This window comes from Ranitomeya imitator, chromosome 2 (genome assembly GCF_032444005.1).
Source record: "Ranitomeya imitator isolate aRanImi1 chromosome 2, aRanImi1.pri, whole genome shotgun sequence".
NCBI classification, from domain to species: domain Eukaryota; kingdom Metazoa; phylum Chordata; class Amphibia; order Anura; family Dendrobatidae; genus Ranitomeya; species Ranitomeya imitator.
The window spans coordinates 10,429,151-10,447,944 of record NC_091283.1 but is presented as its reverse complement, the minus strand read 5'-3'; the positions used below and the strand labels follow the sequence as shown (position 1 = coordinate 10,447,944).

General features: G+C 45.9%; 1 long non-coding RNA gene across 1 annotated transcript in view; it reads left to right on the top strand.

Annotated features, from left to right (window-relative positions):
• The first annotated feature begins 13,714 nt into the window (after nt 1–13,714).
• Nucleotides 13,715–18,794, top strand: part of LOC138667107 (uncharacterized) — a 145,763-nt gene continuing 140,683 nt past the window's right edge. Inside the window, exon 1 of the long non-coding RNA XR_011318600.1 lies at nt 13,715–14,000. This is a non-coding gene — a long non-coding RNA (uncharacterized lncRNA). The remainder of the gene's footprint in view (nt 14,001–18,794) is intronic.

The following is an 18,794-nucleotide window of genomic DNA, read 5'->3' as shown; positions in this document are numbered from 1 at the left end:
CTGTTGCCACAAAAAACACATTAAAACAAAACCAAAACAGGTTTTGCTTGGAAATATGTCGATGTAAATCCTTTGCAGGTTAATGACTTGCCTGTAAGGCCAAATAATTAACCCCAGACCAAAATGTTCTTCCACCACTTGGGCTTAGTTCAGACGCAGCGTTTTTTATGCGTTTTTTAACTTTAACATTGCTTTCAACCACTACAAATGCATTCACTGGGAAATGTCATTGTAACATGCAACCCCCCTAGCTGGCCATGTGGTGTGTGACACATAAGCAGACCCATCTTGTTTCATGTACGAAGGAGGGACTCTTAAAGTCACAGAACCTACTTTTACTGGTGCATCAGGCGGCATTAATCTTCTTAAAGGGCCATTATGAAACAGTGGGTCTCTTAAGTTGTTGCAGCCTATGCTGTGAGTGGATGCGCTGCCAAGAATTATGATGCACCACAATACCCCTGTCATAAGATGTCCAGGGGGGACTCCTGAAAAAGTGTTGCATTGAATTCAAGGCCAGCCCTGCTACCAATTCATATGCACCCCAATAAGCCTTTGAACCCACATAGTGGATGGGCCCATGAAAATCCACTTCACAATATGCATTTTGTACTCCATACTCCTTTGTTTTACACATTAGCAGGAAGGCGAGTCCTGATGCATAGTCATATGCACCCCATTAGGCCTTGGAACCCACATAGTGGATGGGCCCATGAAAATCCACTCGTATTTTGTAATGGTATGATGGTTCTCTCTTGGCACAATTATTTACAGGAGAATTTGGCAATTTTATTTACCATGTTGTTAACACTAAGGTTCAGATACGGCTTTAAAAAGGCTAATACTTGCAATACAACGCAATTTTATTGCTAACAACAAAATTCAAGGAATAGTATGATTGAATAGTGTGAGTGTGTACACTTTTGTATATGTTAACATACATATAAGGATTAAATATAGTGATTACGTATATATGAAGATTAACTACATACAGTATAGTTAGATTATCACCAAGAGGCTTTTAGACATCATCAATCTGGAATATCAGAGAAGCAACACCAAGACAGAGAACCCCTGGGGGATTACCTAAACTGCATGGGCGTCCCCAATTATGCAGGTATCAGCACACTGTACATGTACAGGTACCCTAGTTTTGGCATCTGTCTTAGTCATGTTTCTCTGGTCTTATATAGTGAATTACACTATGTAGTAACTCTAGTTTCACCCAGACCTTCAAGTGGCCACTTTTCAAGGTTGGATTTAACTGAGATATCATGGAGTCATCAGACAAGGGGCTATAAACCCCTAGAAAATAAAAGCCACAAGGATTTAGATCAAACCACCACCGGCAGAGTTTCAGTAAACCTTAATGTTTTACAATGACAAACAGCAAAGATATAGAGGCTTAGAACTGTTTGTGAAGTGAATAAACAAACATTTAGCAAGATTGTGTCACTATGAGCATTGTCTGTCACAACTGTAAATGTTTTACAAGAAATGCAGCTATGTGATTGAATGCATTCGGTATACAGTCTTTAAATCTTGGTTACAAATCGCCATTTGTATATTTGCCATTTGTACATTTATGGCAGAGAAAGTTAAGGCTCTCAAAGAGAGAAACTAATGTAGTCGACAAAGAAATATTTTTAATGAACTACTGAGCCAAACTAACAGCATTGCTTTATCAAATTTATATGAATTGTATTGTGTCCAATGTGAGCAACCAGGCAACACAAAAAAGGAGCCTTTTAAGGGAGCTATTTAACCCCTTAGTGACAGAGCCAATTTGGTACTTAATGACCAGGCCAATTTTTGCAATTCTGACCACTGTCACTTTATGAGGTTATAACTCTGGAACGCTTCAACGGATCCCGCTGATTCTGAGATTGTTTTTTCGTGACATATTGTACTTCATGTTAGTGGTAACATTTCTTCGATATTACTTGCGATTATTTATGAAAAAAACGGAAATATGGCGAAAATTTTTAAAATTTTGCAATTTTCAAACTTTGTATTTTTATGCCCTTAAATCAGAGAGATATGTCACGAAAAATAGTTAATAAATAACATTTCCCACATGTCTACTTTACATCAGCACAATTTTGGAAACAAAATTTTTTTTTGTTAGGGAGTTATAAGGGTTAAAAGTTGACCAGCAATTTCTCATTTTTACAACACCATTTTTTTTTAGGGACCACATCACATTTGAAGTCATTTTGAGGGGTCTATATGATAGAAAATAATGAAGTGTGACACCATTCTAAAAACTACACCCCTCAAGGTTCTCAAAACCACATTCAAGAAGTTTATTAACCCTTTACGTGCTTCACAGGAACTGAAACAATGTGGAAGGAAAAAATGAACATTTAACTTTTTTTTGCAAACATCTTAATTCAGAACCATTTCTTTTATTTTCACAAGTGTAAAAACAGAAATGTAACCATAAATTTTGTTATGCAATTTCTCCTGAATACGCCAATACCCTATATGTGGGGGTAAACCACTGTTAGAGCGCACCGCAGAACTTAGAAGTGAAGGAGCGCCGTTTGACTTTTTCAATGCAGAATTGGCTGGAATTGAGATCGGACGCCATGTCACGTTTAGAGAGCCCCTGATGTGCCTAAACAGTGGAAACTCCCCACAAGTGACACCATTTTGGAAACTAGACCCCTTAAGGAACTTATCTAGATGTGTGGTGAGCACTTTGAACCCCCAAGTGCTTCACAGAAGTTTATAACGTAGAGCCATGAAAATAAATAATCGCTTTTGTTTACACAAAAATGATCTTTTCGCCAACAAATTCTTATTTTCACAAGGGTAACAGGAGAAATTAGACCACAAAAGTTGTTGTGCGATTTCTCCTGAATACGTCGATACCCCATATGTGAGGGTAAACCACTGTTTGGGCGCACCGCAGAGCTTGGAAGTGAAGGAGCGCCGTTTTACTTTTTCAATGTTGAATTGGCTGGAATTGAGATTGGACGCCATGTCGCGTTTGGAGAGCCCCTGATGTGCCTAAACAGTGGAAACCCCCCACAAGTGACACCATTTTGGAAACTAGACCCCTTAAGGAACTTATCTAGATGTGTGGCGAGCACTTTGAACCCCCATGTGCTTCACAGAAGTTTATAACGTAGAGCCGTGAAAAAAAAAAATCGCATTTTTTCTACAAAAATGATATTTTTGCCCACAAATTTTTATTTTCACAAGGGTAACAGGAGAAATTAGACCACGAAAGTTGTTGTGCAATTTCTCCTGAGTATGCGGATACCCAATATGTGGGGGTAAACAACTGTTAGGGCGCACCGCAGAGCTTGGAAGAGAAGGAGTGCCGTTTTACTTTTTCAATGTAGAATTGGCTGGAATTGAGATCGGACGCCATGTCGCGTTTGGAGAGCCCCTGATGTGCCTAAACAGTAGAAATCCCCCACAAGTGACCCCATTTTGGAAACTAGACCCCCCATGGAACTTATTTAGATGTGTGGTGAGAACCTTGAATGCCCAAGTGCTTCACAGAAGTTTATAATGCAGAGCCGTGAAAATAAAAAATATTTTTTTTTTCCACAAAAAAGATTTTTTAGCCCCCAAGTTTTTATTTTCACAAGGGTAACAAGAGAAATTGGCCCCCAAAAGTTGTTGTCCAATTTGTCCTGAGTATGCTGGTACCCCATATGTGGGGGTAAACCACTGTTTTGGCGCACGGCAGAGCTCGGAAGGAAGGAGCGCCGTTTTGGAATGCAGACTTTGATAGAATGGTCTGCGGGTATTATGTTGCGTTTGCAGAGCCCCTGATGTACCTAACCAGTAGAAACCCTCCACAAGTGACCCCATTTTGGAAACTAGACCCCCCAAGGAACTTATCTAGATGTGTGGTGAGAACTTTGAATGCCCAAGTGCTTCACAGAAGTTTAGAATGCAGAGTTGTGAAAATAAAAAATATTTTTTTTTCCACAAAAAAGATATTGTAGCCCCCAAGTTTTTATTTTCACAAGGGTAACAGGAGAAATTGGACTGCAATAGTTGTTGTCCAATTTATCCCGAGAACGCTGATGCGCCATATGTGGGGGTAAACCACTGTTTGGGCGCACGGCAGAGCTCGGAAGGGAAGGAGCGCCTTTTTGGAATGCAGACTTTGATAGAATGGTCTGTGGGCATTATGTTGCGATTGCAGAGCCCCTGATGTACCTAAACTGTAGTAACCCCCACAAGTGACCCCATTTTGGAAACTAGACCCCCCAAGGAACTTATCTAGATGTGTGGTGAGAACTTTGAATGCCCAAGTGCTTCACAGAAGTTTAGAATGCAGAGTCGTGAAAATAAAAAATATTTTTTTTTTCACAAAAAAGATTTTGTAGCCCCCAAGTTTTTATTTTCACAAGGGTAACAAGAGAAATTGGACCCCAGAAGTTGTTGTCCAATTTATCCCGAGCACGCTGATGCCCCATATGTGGGGGTAACCCACTGTTTGGGCGCACGGCAGAGCTCAGAAGGAAGGGAGCACCATTTGACTTTTTGAGCGCAAAATTGGCTGTCGTGTTTGGAGACCCCCTGATGTACCTAAACAGTGGAAACCCCCCAATTCTAGCTCCAACCCTAACCCCAACACACCCCTAACCCTAATCCCAACCTGATCCATAATCCTAATCACTAACCCTAACCATAATCACAACTAGAGTTGAGCGACCTTGACCTTTTTAGAGTCGAGCCGGGTTTCGCGAAACCCGACTATCTCAAAAGTCGGGTCGAGTGAAATCGGCCGATTATGACGTAAAGTCGGGATCGACCGAAACACGAAACCCAATGCAAGTCAATGGGGCAGCATAGTCGGCAGTGAGTGGGGGCCAGGAAAACACCTAGAGTGCCCATTTTAATGTCAAAACCATCCATTCTTCTTAATGAAGCTTGTCAAGCGTAATTTACCTTATAATAATTGGAAGGCATTTGAAATTGGGGGTCATTTGGCTAAAGTTGTGGTGGGTAGGGCTGGTTCAAGTAATTAGTGGGCCCAGGAAATCTGGACCACGTCACGGCAGTGGAGCAGGGAGAGGTAAGTATTTCAACTTTGCAAGTGCTGTGAACCTGAGCAAGCAGGGGGGGCCCACTCGTTGGCATTGGCACTGGCACAGGGCCCCTCAAAGTACAGCGGTGTGTTTGCACGGCGGGGGCGCCTCCCACTGGCAGCAACACTTTTGCGTACTATGAGAGGCCCTGTGCCAGTGACGTCGCCAACTAGTATTCCTCCCCCCACCTGATGAAGGAACCTGCACTTTCATCTGCACCTTCCTCTTTGTCCCCGTGTAAGGTGGTATGGTATGCGGGAAGAGCAACCTGACTTTCAGCAGGGTCACAATGTTGTTGTGTAGCGTGCACGGGGAATGTTGCGTTATAGGTCAATGTACCAGCAGACTCATCTATCACTGGCTGGGCAATGGGCAGGATGAGGAGGAAACACAGATATAGGCCCAAAGAATAAAGTTGGCTAAATGCAGTTCAAAATTGGTAACACAGGAATAACCAGGGGGCATTGCAGTGGAGGACAACTGGAATGAGAGGCTGACACAGAGAGTAGGCCCAAATCAGTAAGTAGTCGAAATGCAGTTCAAAATTGGCAACCGTAGTAAACAGGCGGCACAGCTTTGTTCAGTGGAGGAGAACAGCAAGGAGTGGCAGACACCGATAGTAGGCCCCAACCCAACTAGTAGGCCAAATGCAGTCTAACATTAACAACTACTTAACGAGCGCCTGAAAACGGAATTTCAGGACAGGAAACCAGGAGAACAGCAAGGAGTGGCAGACACCGATAGTAGGCCCCAAACCAACTAGTACGCCAAATGCAGTTGTTCCGTTTAACCACAATTTAATGAGAGCCTGAAGATAGAAGTTCAGGAAAGGCAACCTGGAGAACACCTTGGAGTGGAACACACCATCTCTCTCCACCCCATACCCAATTTGTAGGCCTAATGCAGCCTACTTTCCGACAACTACTAAACGAGAGCCGGAAGATCGAAGCTCTGGAAAGGCAACCTGGAGAACACCTTGGAGTGGAACACACCATCTCTCTCCACCCCATACCCAATTTGTAGGCCTAATGCAGCCTACTTTCCGACAACTACTAAACGAGAGCCGGAAGATCGAAGCTCTGGAAAGGCAACCTGGAGAACACCTTGGAGTGGAACACACCATCTCTCTACACCCCATACCCAATTTGTAGGCCTAATGCAGTGTAGTTTCCAAGAACTACTAAACGAGAGCTGGAAGATCGAAGCTCAGGAAAGGCAACCTGGAGAACACCTTGGAGTGGAACACACCATCTCTCTACACCCCATACCCAATTTTTAGGCCTAATGCAGTGTAGTTTCCAAGAACTACTAAACGAGAGCCGGAAGATCGAAGCTCAGGAAAGGCAACCTGGAGAACACCTTGGAGTGGAACACACCATCTCTCTACACCCCATACCCAATTTGTAGGCCTAATGCAGTGTAGTTTCCAAGAACTACTAAACGAGAGCCGGAAGATCGAAGCTCAGGAAAGGCAACCTGGAGAACACCTTGGAGTGTAACACACCATCTCTCTCCACCCGATACCCATTTTTTAGGCCTAATGCAGTGTAGTTTTCTACAACTACTAAACGAGAGTCGGAAGACCGAAGCAATGGCAAGGAAACCTGGGGAACACCTTGGAGTGTAACACACCATCTCTCTCCACCCCATACCCAATTTGTAGGCCTAATGCAGCCTACTTTCCAACAACTACTAAACGAGAGCCGGAAGATCGAAGCTCTGGAAAGGCAACCTGGAGAACACCTTGGAGTGGAACACACCATCTCTCTCCACCCCATACCCAATTTGTAGGCCTAATGCAGCCTACTTTCCGACAACTACTAAACGAGAGCCAGAAGATCGAAGCTCTGGAAAGGCAACCTGGAGAACACCTTGGAGTGGAACACACCATCTCTCTGCACCCCATACCCAATTTGTAGGCCTAATGCAGTGTAGTTTCCAAGAACTACTAAACGAGAGCTGGAAGATCGAAGCTCAGGAAAGGCAACCTGGAGAACACCTTGGAGTGTAACACACCATCTCTCTCCACCCGATACCCATTTTTTAGGCCTAATGCAGTGTAGTTTTCTACAACTACTAAACGAGAGTCGGAAGACCGAAGCAATGGCAAGGAAACCTGGGGAACACCTTGGAGTGTAACACACCATCTCTCTCCACCCCATACCCAATTTGTAGGCCTAATGCAGCCTACTTTCCGACAACTACTAAACGAGAGCCGGAAGATCGAAGCTCTGGAAAGGCAACCTGGAGAACACCTTGGAGTGGAACACACCATCTCTCTCCACCCCATACCCAATTTGTAGGCCTAATGCAGCCAACTTTCCGACAACTACTAAACGAGAGCCGGAAGATCGAAGCTCTGGAAAGGCAACCTGGAGAACACCTTGGAGTGTAACAAACCCTCTCTCTACACCACGGAAGGGCTGATTCTTAGGAAGGAAGGCTGTCGGAAAGAAGCAGGGCGCGTCCGAGGGTGATTATATTCTTATTAGTTATATACTCACCCTCGGACGCGCCCTGCTTCTTTATTTGTAATGAATGTTTATTTGCAATGTGGTTTTGACTTACTCTATTTTTTTGGTAAATAATGATTTTATTATTTTCATTGTTTTGCATCTTCTTGGCAATAATATAAAGAAGACGCGACAGGACAACACTCGGTGGATGCCATATCTGTGTTTTAAATTGAAAAAACCTTTCAGTTAACTACTTGCAGGAGAAAGTTATTGTAGCTGGTGGCCATTTTTAGTACTGTACCAGATTTTTGTTGTATGTGTTTGTTTTTAATGTTAAAATGTCTGCATTTGATATCTCTCCAGTATTTTCTTTTTTATGAGCAAAATACTTATTTTTATATTTTCTGATGTTGGTTCCAGGGGTACACGGGCAGCAGTGGTGTGGTCAGTGGAGGCATAGTGGAAGGAGTGACCGCAGACAGGCATCGAAGGCCTAAAATAATAACACATGGCTGTAGGCAATTTTAAATTGGTTCCAGGGGTACACGGGCAGCAGTGGTGTGGTCAGTGGAGGCATATTGTAAGGAGTGACCGCAGATAGGCATCGAAGGCCTAAAATAATAACACATGGCTGTAGGCAATTTTAAATTAGTTCCAGGGGTACACGGGCAGCAGTGGCCTGGTCAGTGTAGTAGTAGTGGAAAGAATGGACCGCAGACAGGCATCGAAGGCCTAGAATAAAAAAATTGGGCAGGCTGTAGGCAATTTTAAATTGGTTCCAGGGGTACACGGGCAGCAGTGGTGTGGTCAGTGGAGGCCTAGTGGAAGGAGTGACCGCAAAAAGGCATCGAAGGCCTAAAATAAAAAAATTGGGCTGGCTGTAGGCAATTTTAAATTGGTTCCAGGGGTACACGGGCAGCAGTGGTGTGGTCAGTGGAGGCATAGTGGAAGGAGTGACCGCAGACAGGCATCGAAGGCCTAAAATAATAACACATGGCTGTAGGCAATTTGAAATTGGTTCCAGGGGTACACAGGCAGCAGTGGTGTGGTCAGTGGAGGCATATTGTAAGGAGTGACCGCAGACAGGCATCGAAGGCCTAAAATAATAACACATGGCTGTAGGCAATTTTAAATTGGTTCCAGGGGTACACGGGCAGCAGTGGTGTGGTCAGTGGAGGCCTAGTGGAAGGAGTGACCGCAGACAGGCATCGAAGGCCTAAAATAATAACACATGGCTGTAGGCAATTTTAAATTGGTTCCAGGGGTACACGGGCAGCAGTGGCCTGCTCAGTGTAGTAGTAGTGGAAAGAATGGACCGCAGACAGGCATCGAAGGCCTAAAATAAAAAAATTGGGCTGGCTGTAGGCAATTTTAAATTGGTTCCAGGGGTACACGGGCAGCAGTGGTGTGGTCAGTGGAGGCATAGTGGAAGGAGTGACCGCAGACAGGCTTCGAAGGCCTAACATAACAAAAATGTCAATACAATGGTATTGTCAGTGGCAGGCATTGAAGGATGTCAGCGCATAGACTAAACATTGGTGGAGCTGTGAGATAATTTTGCAAGTGGTAGAGCACTGTTTGAGCTGAGGGGGGGGGACTGTCTTGTGGCCGGCGGTACAGGCCCAGGGCCCCTCATATTACAACGGTGTGTCTGACGTTGGGTGCGCACCACCACCGCCAGAGACACTTTATTATACTAGGAGGGACCCAGTGGCAGTGCCGTCGACCAAAAGCGGGCACACCCACCTCTTCAGACAAACAGCACTCTCACGGGTGCTGTCGCCAAGTGTCGATACCAAGGCCCCGTGTGGGGAGTTTGGCCATTTTGTGAGGTGTAAACATGTCGTATGCTGGACAATCAGGTGCAGAAAATTACGAGATTGGAAAAGGCATTCAGAATAGTCCACAGGCAAGACCTTTTCATAGGAAAGCTAGGTGTCGGCCGGGCAAGGTGGGGCAAAAGATTTCGAAATCCAGTTGTGGTTCATTTTAATGAAGGTTAGATCATCTACATTTTGGGTAGCCAGACGAGTCCTTTTTTCTGTTAGTATTGAACCTGCAGCACTGAATACTCTTTCTGATAGGACACTAGCTGCCGGGCAACCAAGCTCCTGCAATGCATATTCTGCCAATTCTGGCCAGGTGTCTAATTTTGATGCCCAGTAATCAAATGGGAATGACGGTTGAGGGAGAACATCGATAAGGGATGAAAAATAGTTTGTAACCATACTGGACAAATGTTGTCTCCTGTCACTTTGAATTGATGCTGCAGTACCTGTCCTGTCTGCGGTCATAGCAAAATCACTCCACAACCTGGTCAGAAAACCCCTCTGGCCAACGCCACTTCTGATTTCTGCCCCTCTAACACCTCTGGTCTGCTGGCCCCTGCAGCTCGTGTGAGAACGATCACGGGCGCTGTGTGCATGGAATGCCAGAAGCAAACGGTCAACAAGAGTTGATTGTTTGGTTGCTAATATTAGTTCCAAGTTCTCATGTGGCATTATATTTTGCAATTTGCCTTTATAGCGAGGATCAAGGAGGCAGGCCAACCAGTAATCGTCATCGTTCATCATTTTAGTTATGCGTGTGTCCCTTTTGAGGATACGTAAGGCATAATCCGCCATGTGGGCCAAAGTTCCAGTTCTCAAATCTGCGGTTGTGCTTGGTTGAGGGGCAGTTTCAGGCAAATCCACGTCACTTGTGTCCCTCCAAAAACCAGAACCCGGCCTTGCCGCGCCACCAATTTCCAGTGGCCCCGGAAAAGCTTCCTCATTAAAAATATAATCATCCCCATCATCCTCCTCGTCCTCCTCCTCCTCTTCACCCGCTAACTCGTCCTGTACACTGCCCTGGCCAGACAATGGCTGACTGTCATCAAGGCTTTCCTCTTCCTCAGCTGCAGACGCCTGATCCTTTATGTGCGTCAAACTTTGCATCAGCAGACGCATTAGGGGGATGCTCATGCTTATTATGGCGTTGTCTGCACTAACCAGTCGTGTGCATTCCTCAAAACACTGAAGGACTTGACACATGTCTTGAATCTTCGACCACTGCACACCTGACAACTCCATGTCTGCCATCCTACTGCCTGCCCGTGTATGTGTATCCTCCCACAAAAACATAACAGCCCGCCTCTGTTCACACAGTCTCTGAAGCATGTGCAGTGTTGAGTTCCACCTTGTTGCAACGTCTATGATTAGGCGATGCTGGGGAAGGTTCAAAGAACGCTGATAGGTCGGCATACGGCTGGAGTGTACGGGCGAACGGCGGATATGTGAGCAAAGTCCACGCACTTTGAGGAGCAGGTCGGATAACCCCGGATAACTTTTCAGGAAGCACTGCACCACCAGGTTTAAGGTGTGAGCCAGGCAAGGAATGTGTTTCAGTTGGGAAAGGGAGATGGCAGCCATGAAATTCCTTCCGTTATCACTCAGTACCTTGCCTGCCTCAAGATCTACAGTGCCCAGCCACGACTGCGTTTCTTTCTGCAAGAACTCGGACAGAACTTCCGCGGTGTGTCTGTTGTCGCCCAAACACTTCATAGCCAATACAGCCTGCTGACGTTTGCCAGTAGCTGCCCCATAATGGGAGACCTGGTGTGCAACAGTGGCAGCTGCGGATGGAGTGGTTGTGCGACTGCGGTCTGTGGACGAGCTCTCGCTTCTGCAGGAGGACGAAGAGGAGGAGGAGGGGGTGCGAACGGCTACAGCCAACTGTTTCCTAGACCGTGGGCTAGGCAAAACTGTCCCAAACTTGCTGTCCCCTGTGGACCCTGCATCCAGCACATTTACCCAGTGTGCCGTGATGGACACGTAACGTCCCTGGCCATGCCTACTGGTCCATGCATCTGTTGTCAGGTGCACCTTTGTGCTCACAGATTGCCTGAGTGCATGGACGATGCGCTCTTTAACATGCTGGTGGAGGGCTGGGATGGCTTTTCTGGAAAAAAAGTGTCGACTGGGTAGCTCGTAGCGTGGTACAGCGTAGTCCATCAGGGCTTTGAAAGCTTCGCTTTCAACTAACCGGTAGGGCATCATCTCTAACGAGATTAGTCTAGCTATGTGGGCGTTCAAACCCTGTATAGGCGGATGCGAGGCTAAGTACTTCCTTTTTCTAACCATAGTCTCATGTAGGGTGAGCTGGACTGGAGAGCTGGAGATCGTGGAACTAGCGGGGGTGCCGGTGGACATGGCAGACTGAGAGACGGTGGGAGATGGTATTGTTGCCGCCGGTGCCCTAGATGCAGTGTTTCCTACTACAAAACTGGTGATTCCCTGACCCTGACTGCTTTGGCCTGGCAAAGAAACCTGCACAGATGCTGCAGGTGGTGCGGAAAATGGTGGCCCTACACTGCCGGAAGGGATGTTGCGTTGCTGACTAGCTTCATTGGCCGAGGGTGCTACAACCTTAAGGGACGTTTGGTAGTTAGTCCAGGCTTGCAAATGCATGGTGGTTAAATGTCTATGCATGCAACTTGTATTGAGACATTTCAGATTCTGTCCTCTACTTAAGGTAGTTGAACATTTTTGACAGATGACTTTGCGCTGATCAATTGGATGTTGTTTAAAAAAATGCCAGACTGCACTCTTTCTAGCATCGGATACCTTATCAGGCATTGCAGACTGAGCTTTAACCGGATGGCCACGCTGTCCTCCAACAGGTTTTGGCTTTGCCACGCGTTTTGGGCAAGATACGGGCCCGGCAGATGGAACCTGTTGCGATGTTGATGCCTGCTGCGGCCCCTCCTCCTCCGCTTCAGAACTGCTGCCGCCTGCACCCTGTTCCCCCAATGGCTGCCAATCGGGGTCAAGAACTGGGTCATCTATTACCTCTTCTTGTAGCTCGTGTGCAACTTCGTCTGTGTCACCGTGTCGGTCGGTGGTATAGCGTTCGAGATGGGGCAACATAGTCTCATCAGGGTCTGATTCTTGATCATTACCCTGCGAGGGCAATGTTGTGGTCTGAGTCAAAGGACCAGCATAGTAGTCTGGCTGTGGCTGTGCATCAGTGCACTCCATGTCAGATTCAACTTGTAATGGGCATGGACTGTTAACTGCTTCACTTTCTAAGCCAGGGACGGTATGTGTAAAGAGCTCCATGGAGTAACCCGTTGTGTCGCCTGCTGCATTCTTCTCTGTTGTTGTTTTTGCTGAAGAGGACAAGGAAGCGACTTGTCCCTGACCGTCAACATCCACTAACTACGCGCTGCTTTGACATTTACCAGTTTCACGAGAGGAGGCAAAAGAGCTAGAGGCTGAGTCAGCAAGATAAGCCAAAACTTGCTCTTGCTGCTCCGGCTTTAAAAGCGGTTTTCCTACTCCCAGAAAAGGGAGCGTTCGAGGCCTTGTGTAGCCAGACGACGAACCTGGCTCCACAGCTCCAGACTTAGGTGCAATATTTTTTTTCCCACGACCAGCTGATGCTCCACCACTACCACTACCCTCATTACCAGCTGACAATGAACGCTGTTGTGAATTCTGTGGCTGAATTCACTCCTGTGGTCACAAGTGGTACTGCAGCCTCTGGGCTTCCTCCCTCAGGTGTTCTGGTGAGCTCGTTGGCTGCCTTGTTATTTAACTCCACCTGATTCTGTCTTCCTTGCTCCTTGTCAATGTTCCAGTGTTGGATCTGAGCTCCTGGATCTTTCCTGTGGCCTGCTGCTCTGCTTAGATTAGTGCTTCTTTGCTTTTGTTGCTGTTTTTTCTGTCCAGCTTGTCTATTCGTTTTTGCTGGAAGCTCTGGGACGCAAAGGGTGTACCGCCGTGCGTTAGTTCGGCACTGTCACGATATGGTATGAAATATCATAAGTAGTTCTCTTGCTCAAGGCTGTGGGCTAACAAGCCCCCCCTTCCCTTTCACTCAGCCAAGAGCTGCTTTGCCACTGCACTGGGGGAAGTTTTATGGCCGAGAGGAATTTACGACCAGGGTAGAATCTCGCTCCAGCTAGAACAGGAAAATGGCTCCAAAAATTCATGAAAGATTCTTTGTTTAGTTTTTGTTAGATATTAGGCAAACGATTTAAGCTAGAAATACGAAAATATATATTCTTAGTCTCACTCGGTGTATTTACACATCCCATGAATCTCGGGCTTCTAACTCCATCTGGTAAAGAAGTAGGGTTTTCTCTGTAAATATGTATCCCAGATAGGACATATTTGATCTCATTAGAATGCTCACGTTAATCCGAGATGAATTATGGGTTTGGTATGACTCTGTCATGTTTTGTAGTGAAGTTATAGAAATTAGAGAGAATAGTTTAAAGTTTAGGCAGAATGTAGAGAGAGGAGGGTCTGGATAAGCCAGCCCTTCTGTGATGTCACAGCCTCCAGGTATTAAGTTGTAGCAGGCTGCCCAGGGCACGGTCTTCTGCTGATTTCTCCTTCTGGACTGTTTTGTCCTATTGTCCTGGAAGAGCTGAGTACCTCCCATGGACTGGGATGTATGGAAACTGCACTAGCCTGGATGCCTGCAATGCTTTTAATATGTGAGTGTTATCTTTTCTCATTTATTCCCTTTATGTTATAATTACCCTTGTACATATTTGCAATTGTCTCATGTATAACATCTTTATAAACTATTTTTGATAAAGCACTGCCTGATTAATTTTAATGGGATATACTATTATATATTAGTTCTTCTCCATGCTCTAAAAGCCGTACCCTGTCTCTTGAAGAGAATTACGCTACTGTGTTGGGTTAGCTTCGGACCCGTTTAATCGAAGCTGGTGGCAGCGATAAGTGTGCAGACTGTTGAGTGCTGCTGCAGTGACTGCGGGGTTCATAATTATTGTTCCTGCCGGTGTGGGAGTAGTTATCGCGTCGCTGCAGCATGCCCAATAGCCAGTACATAGCAGGCAGCCTTTCTGGCGACTAATTACCCAGGGTGCAGTACCTAATCTGACCTGAGAGTAAGGGGGCGCCAGAGAGCTGCAAGTGTTAAGTGGAACTGTAAGCGGGATATACATAAATCCCTGCAGTTCGTGGTATATTGAAAGCAGTGGGATACCTAGAATAAGCCCCTGCTGTAAACTAAGAGGTCAATAGCCTTGTGTGTGGTTCTTCATCACATTGTTAGCAGTGGAGGGATAACTAAGATAAGCCCCCCTGCACATGTGATAGCCGTCTGTTGGCCTAAAGTCACCCTGATCCGTGACGTAGGGGTGACGGTCACGGTGTGAATCCTGACCCAGTGGTGACAGCGGTCAGGGGAATCGTGACAGGCACGGTGGGTCTTTTTGCCCCCTTTGCGTGGTTTTTGCTTTAGGGTTTTTTGTAGACTGCATAGTTCTCTTTGCTATCCTCGCTCTGTCTAGAATATCGGGCCTCACTTTGCTGAATCTATTTCATCCCTATGTTTTGTCTTTTCATCTTGCTAACAGTCATTATATGTGGGGGGCTGCCTTTTCCTTTGGGGTATTTCTCTGAGGCAAGTCAGGCTTGTATTTCTATCTTCAGGCTAGTCAGCTCCTCAGGCTGTGCCGAGTTGCATAGGTAGTGACAGGCGCAATCCACAGCCGCCTTTAGTTGTGTTAGGATAGGTTCAGGTATTGCGGTCTACAGAGATTCCACGTCTCAGAGCTCGTTCTATTGTTTTTGGGTTATTGTCAGATCACTGTATGTGCCCTGATTACTGCACACTGTGTTACTGGATTGCCTACACAACAGTACAAGGAGCCAAACCAATGATTCTCAATAGAGGGAAAAAAGAAGTTCTGACATCATTTTTTTTTCTCAGCTCTGTGTTCAGTCTTTTTTTTCCCCTAGACATTAGGGTGCTTCAGGACACAGCTGTGGACATGGATATTCAGGCTCTGTGCTCTTCAATGGATAATCTCGTTATAAATGTTCAAAAGATTCAAGATACAATTGATCAGAAATCTATGCTAGAACCAAGAATTCCTATTCCTGATTTGTTTTTTGGTGATAGAACTAAGTTTCTGAGCTTCAAAAATAATTGTAAGCTATTTCTGGCCTTGAAACCTCATTCTTCTGGTAATTCAGTTCAACAGGTTTTGATTATTATTTCTTTTTTGCGCGGCGACCCTCAGGACTGGGCATTTTCTCTTGCGCCAGGAGACCCTGCATTGAGTGGTGTCGATGCGTTTTTCCTGGCGCTCGGATTGCTGTACGATGAGCCTAATTCAGTGGATCAGGCTGAGAAAAATTTGCTGGCTTTGTGCCAGGGTCAGGATGATATAGAAGTATATTGTCAGAAATTTAGGAAGTGGTCAGTACTCACTCTGTGGAATGAATCTGCGCTGGCAGCTTTGTTCAGAAAGGGTCTCTCTGAGGCTCTTAAGGATGTCATGGTGGGTTTTCCTATGACTGCTGGTTTGAATGAGTCTATGTCTTTGGCCATTCAGATCGGTCGTCGCTTGCGCGAGCGTAAATCTGTGCACCATCTGGCGGTATTGTCTGAGATTAAACCTGAGCCTATGCAGTGCGATAGGACTATGACCAGAGTTGAACGGCAAGAACACAGACGTCTGAATGGTCTGTGTTTCTACTGTGGTGATTCCACTCATGCTATTTCTGATTGTCCTAAGCGCACTAAGCGGTTCGATAGGTCTGCCGTCATTGGTACTGTACAGTCCAAATTCCTTCTGTCCATTACCTTGATATGCTCTTTGTCATCGTATTCTGTCATGGCGTTTGTGGATTCAGGCGCTGCCCTGAATCTGATGGATTTGGATTATGCTAAGCATTGTGGCTTTTTCTTGGAGCCTTTGCGGTGTCCTATTCCGTTGAGAGGAATTGATGCCACGCCTTTGGCCAAGAATAAACCTCAGTACTGGGCCCAGCTGACCATGTGCATGGCTCCTGCACATCAGGAAGTTATTCGCTTTCTGGTGCTGCATAATCTGCATGATGTGGTCGTGTTGGGGTTGCCATGGCTACAAACCCATAATCCAGTATTGGATTGGAACTCTATGTCGGTATCCAGCTGGGGTTGTCAGGGGGTACATAGTGATGTTCCATTTTTGTCTATTTCGTCATCCACTCCTTCTGAGGTCCCAGAGTTCTTGTCTGATTATCAGGATGTATTTGAAGAGCCCAAGTCCGATGCCCTACCTCCGCATAGGGATTGTGATTGTGCTATCAATTTGATTCCTGGTAGTAAATTCCCTAAAGGTCGTTTATTTAATTTATCCGTGCCTGAACACACCGCTATGCGCAGTTATGTGAAGGAATCCCTGGAGAAGGGACATATTCGCCCATCGTCATCACCACTGGGAGCAGGGTTCTTTTTTGTAGCCAAGAAGGATGGTTCGCTGAGACCGTGTATTGATTACCGCCTTCTTAATAAGATCACTGTGAAATTTCAGTATCCCTTGCCATTGTTATCTGACTTGTTTGCTCGGATTAAGGGGGCTAATTGGTTCACTAAGATAGATCTTCGTGGTGCGTATAATCTGGTGAGAATCAGGCAAGGAGATGAATGGAAAACGGCATTTAATACGCCCGAGGGTCATTTTGAGTATCTAGTGATGCCGTTCGGACTTGCCAATGCTCCATCTGTTTTTCAGTCTTTTATGCATGACATCTTCCGTGAGTATCTGGATAAATTCCTGATTGTTTACTTGGATGACATTTTGATCTTCTCTGATGATTGGGAGTCTCATGTGAAGCAGGTCAGAATGGTTTTCCAGGTACTGCGTGCTAATTCTTTGTTCGTGAAGGGATCAAAGTGTCTCTTCGGTGTGCAGAAAGTTTCATTTTTGGGGTTCATCTTTTCCCCTTCTACTTTCGAGATGGATCCGGTTAAGGTCCAAGCCATCCAGGATTGGACTCAGCCTACATCTCTGAAAAGTCTGCAAAAGTTCCTGGGCTTTGCTAATTTTTATCGTCGCTTCATCTGTAATTTTTCTAGCATTGCCAAACCATTGACCGATTTGACCAAGAAGGGTGCTGATTTGGTTAATTGGTCTTCTGCTGCCGTGGAAGCTTTTCAGGAGTTGAAGCATCGTTTTTGTTCTGCCCCTGTGTTGTGTCAACCAGATGTTTCTCTTCCGTTCCAGGTCGAGGTTGATGCTTCTGAGATTGGAGCAGGGGCGGTTTTGTCACGGAGAGGTTCTGGTTGCTCAGTGTTGAAACCATGTGCTTTCTTTTCCAGGAAGTTTTCTGCTGCTGAGCGTAATTATGATGTGGGCAACCGAGAGTTGCTGGCCATGAAGTGGGCATTCGAGGAGTGGCGTCATTGGCTTGAAGGAGCTAAGCATCGCGTGGTGGTATTGACTGATCATAAGAACCTTACTTATCTCGAGTCTGCCAAGCGCTTGAATCCTAGACAGGCCCGTTGGTCGTTATTTTTTGCTCGCTTCGATTTTGTGATTTCGTACCTTCCGGGCTCTAAAAATGTGAAGGCGGATGCTCTGTCTAGGAGTTTTGTGCCCGACTCTCCGGGTTTATCTGAGCCGGCGAGTATCCTCAAGGAAGGAGTCATTGTGTCTGCCATCTCCCCTGATTTGCGGCGAGTGTTGCAAAAATTTCAGGCTAATAAACCTGATCGTTGTCCGGCCGAGAAACTGTTCGTCCCTGATAGGTGGACTAGTAAAGTTATCTCTGAACTTCATTGTTCGGTGTTGGCTGGTCATCCAGGAATCTTTGGTACTAGAGAGTTAGTGGCTAGATCCTTCTGGTGGCCATCTCTGTCACGGGATGTACGTGCTTTTGTGCAGTCCTGTGGGATTTGTGCTAGGGCTAAGCCCTGCTGTTCACGTGCCAGTGGGTTGCTTTTGCCCTTGCCGGTCCCGAAGAGGCCTTGGACACATATTTCGATGGATTTCATTTCTGACCTTCCCGTTTCTCAAAAGATGTCAGTCATTTGGGTGGTCTGTGATCGCTTTTCTAAAATGGTCCATCTGGTGCCCTTGGTTAAATTGCCTTCCTCCTCTGATTTGGTGCCTTTGTTCTTCCAGCATGTGGTTCGTTTGCATGGCATTCCTGAGAATATTGTTTCTGACAGAGGTTCCCAGTTTGTTTCAAGGTTCTGGCGAGCCTTTTGTGGTAGGATGGGCATTGACCTATCTTTTTCCTCAGCTTTCCATCCTCAGACTAATGGCCAGACCGAACGAACCAATCAGACCTTGGAAACATATCTGAGATGTTTTGTTTCTGCAGACCAGGATGATTGGGTGTCCTTTTTGCCGTTGGCTGAGTTCGCCCTTAGTAATCGGGCCAGCTCGGCTACCTTGGTCTCTCCATTTTTCTGCAATTCTGGGTTCCATCCTCGTTTCTCTTCAGGACAGGTTGAGTCTTTGGACTGTCCTGGTGTGGAT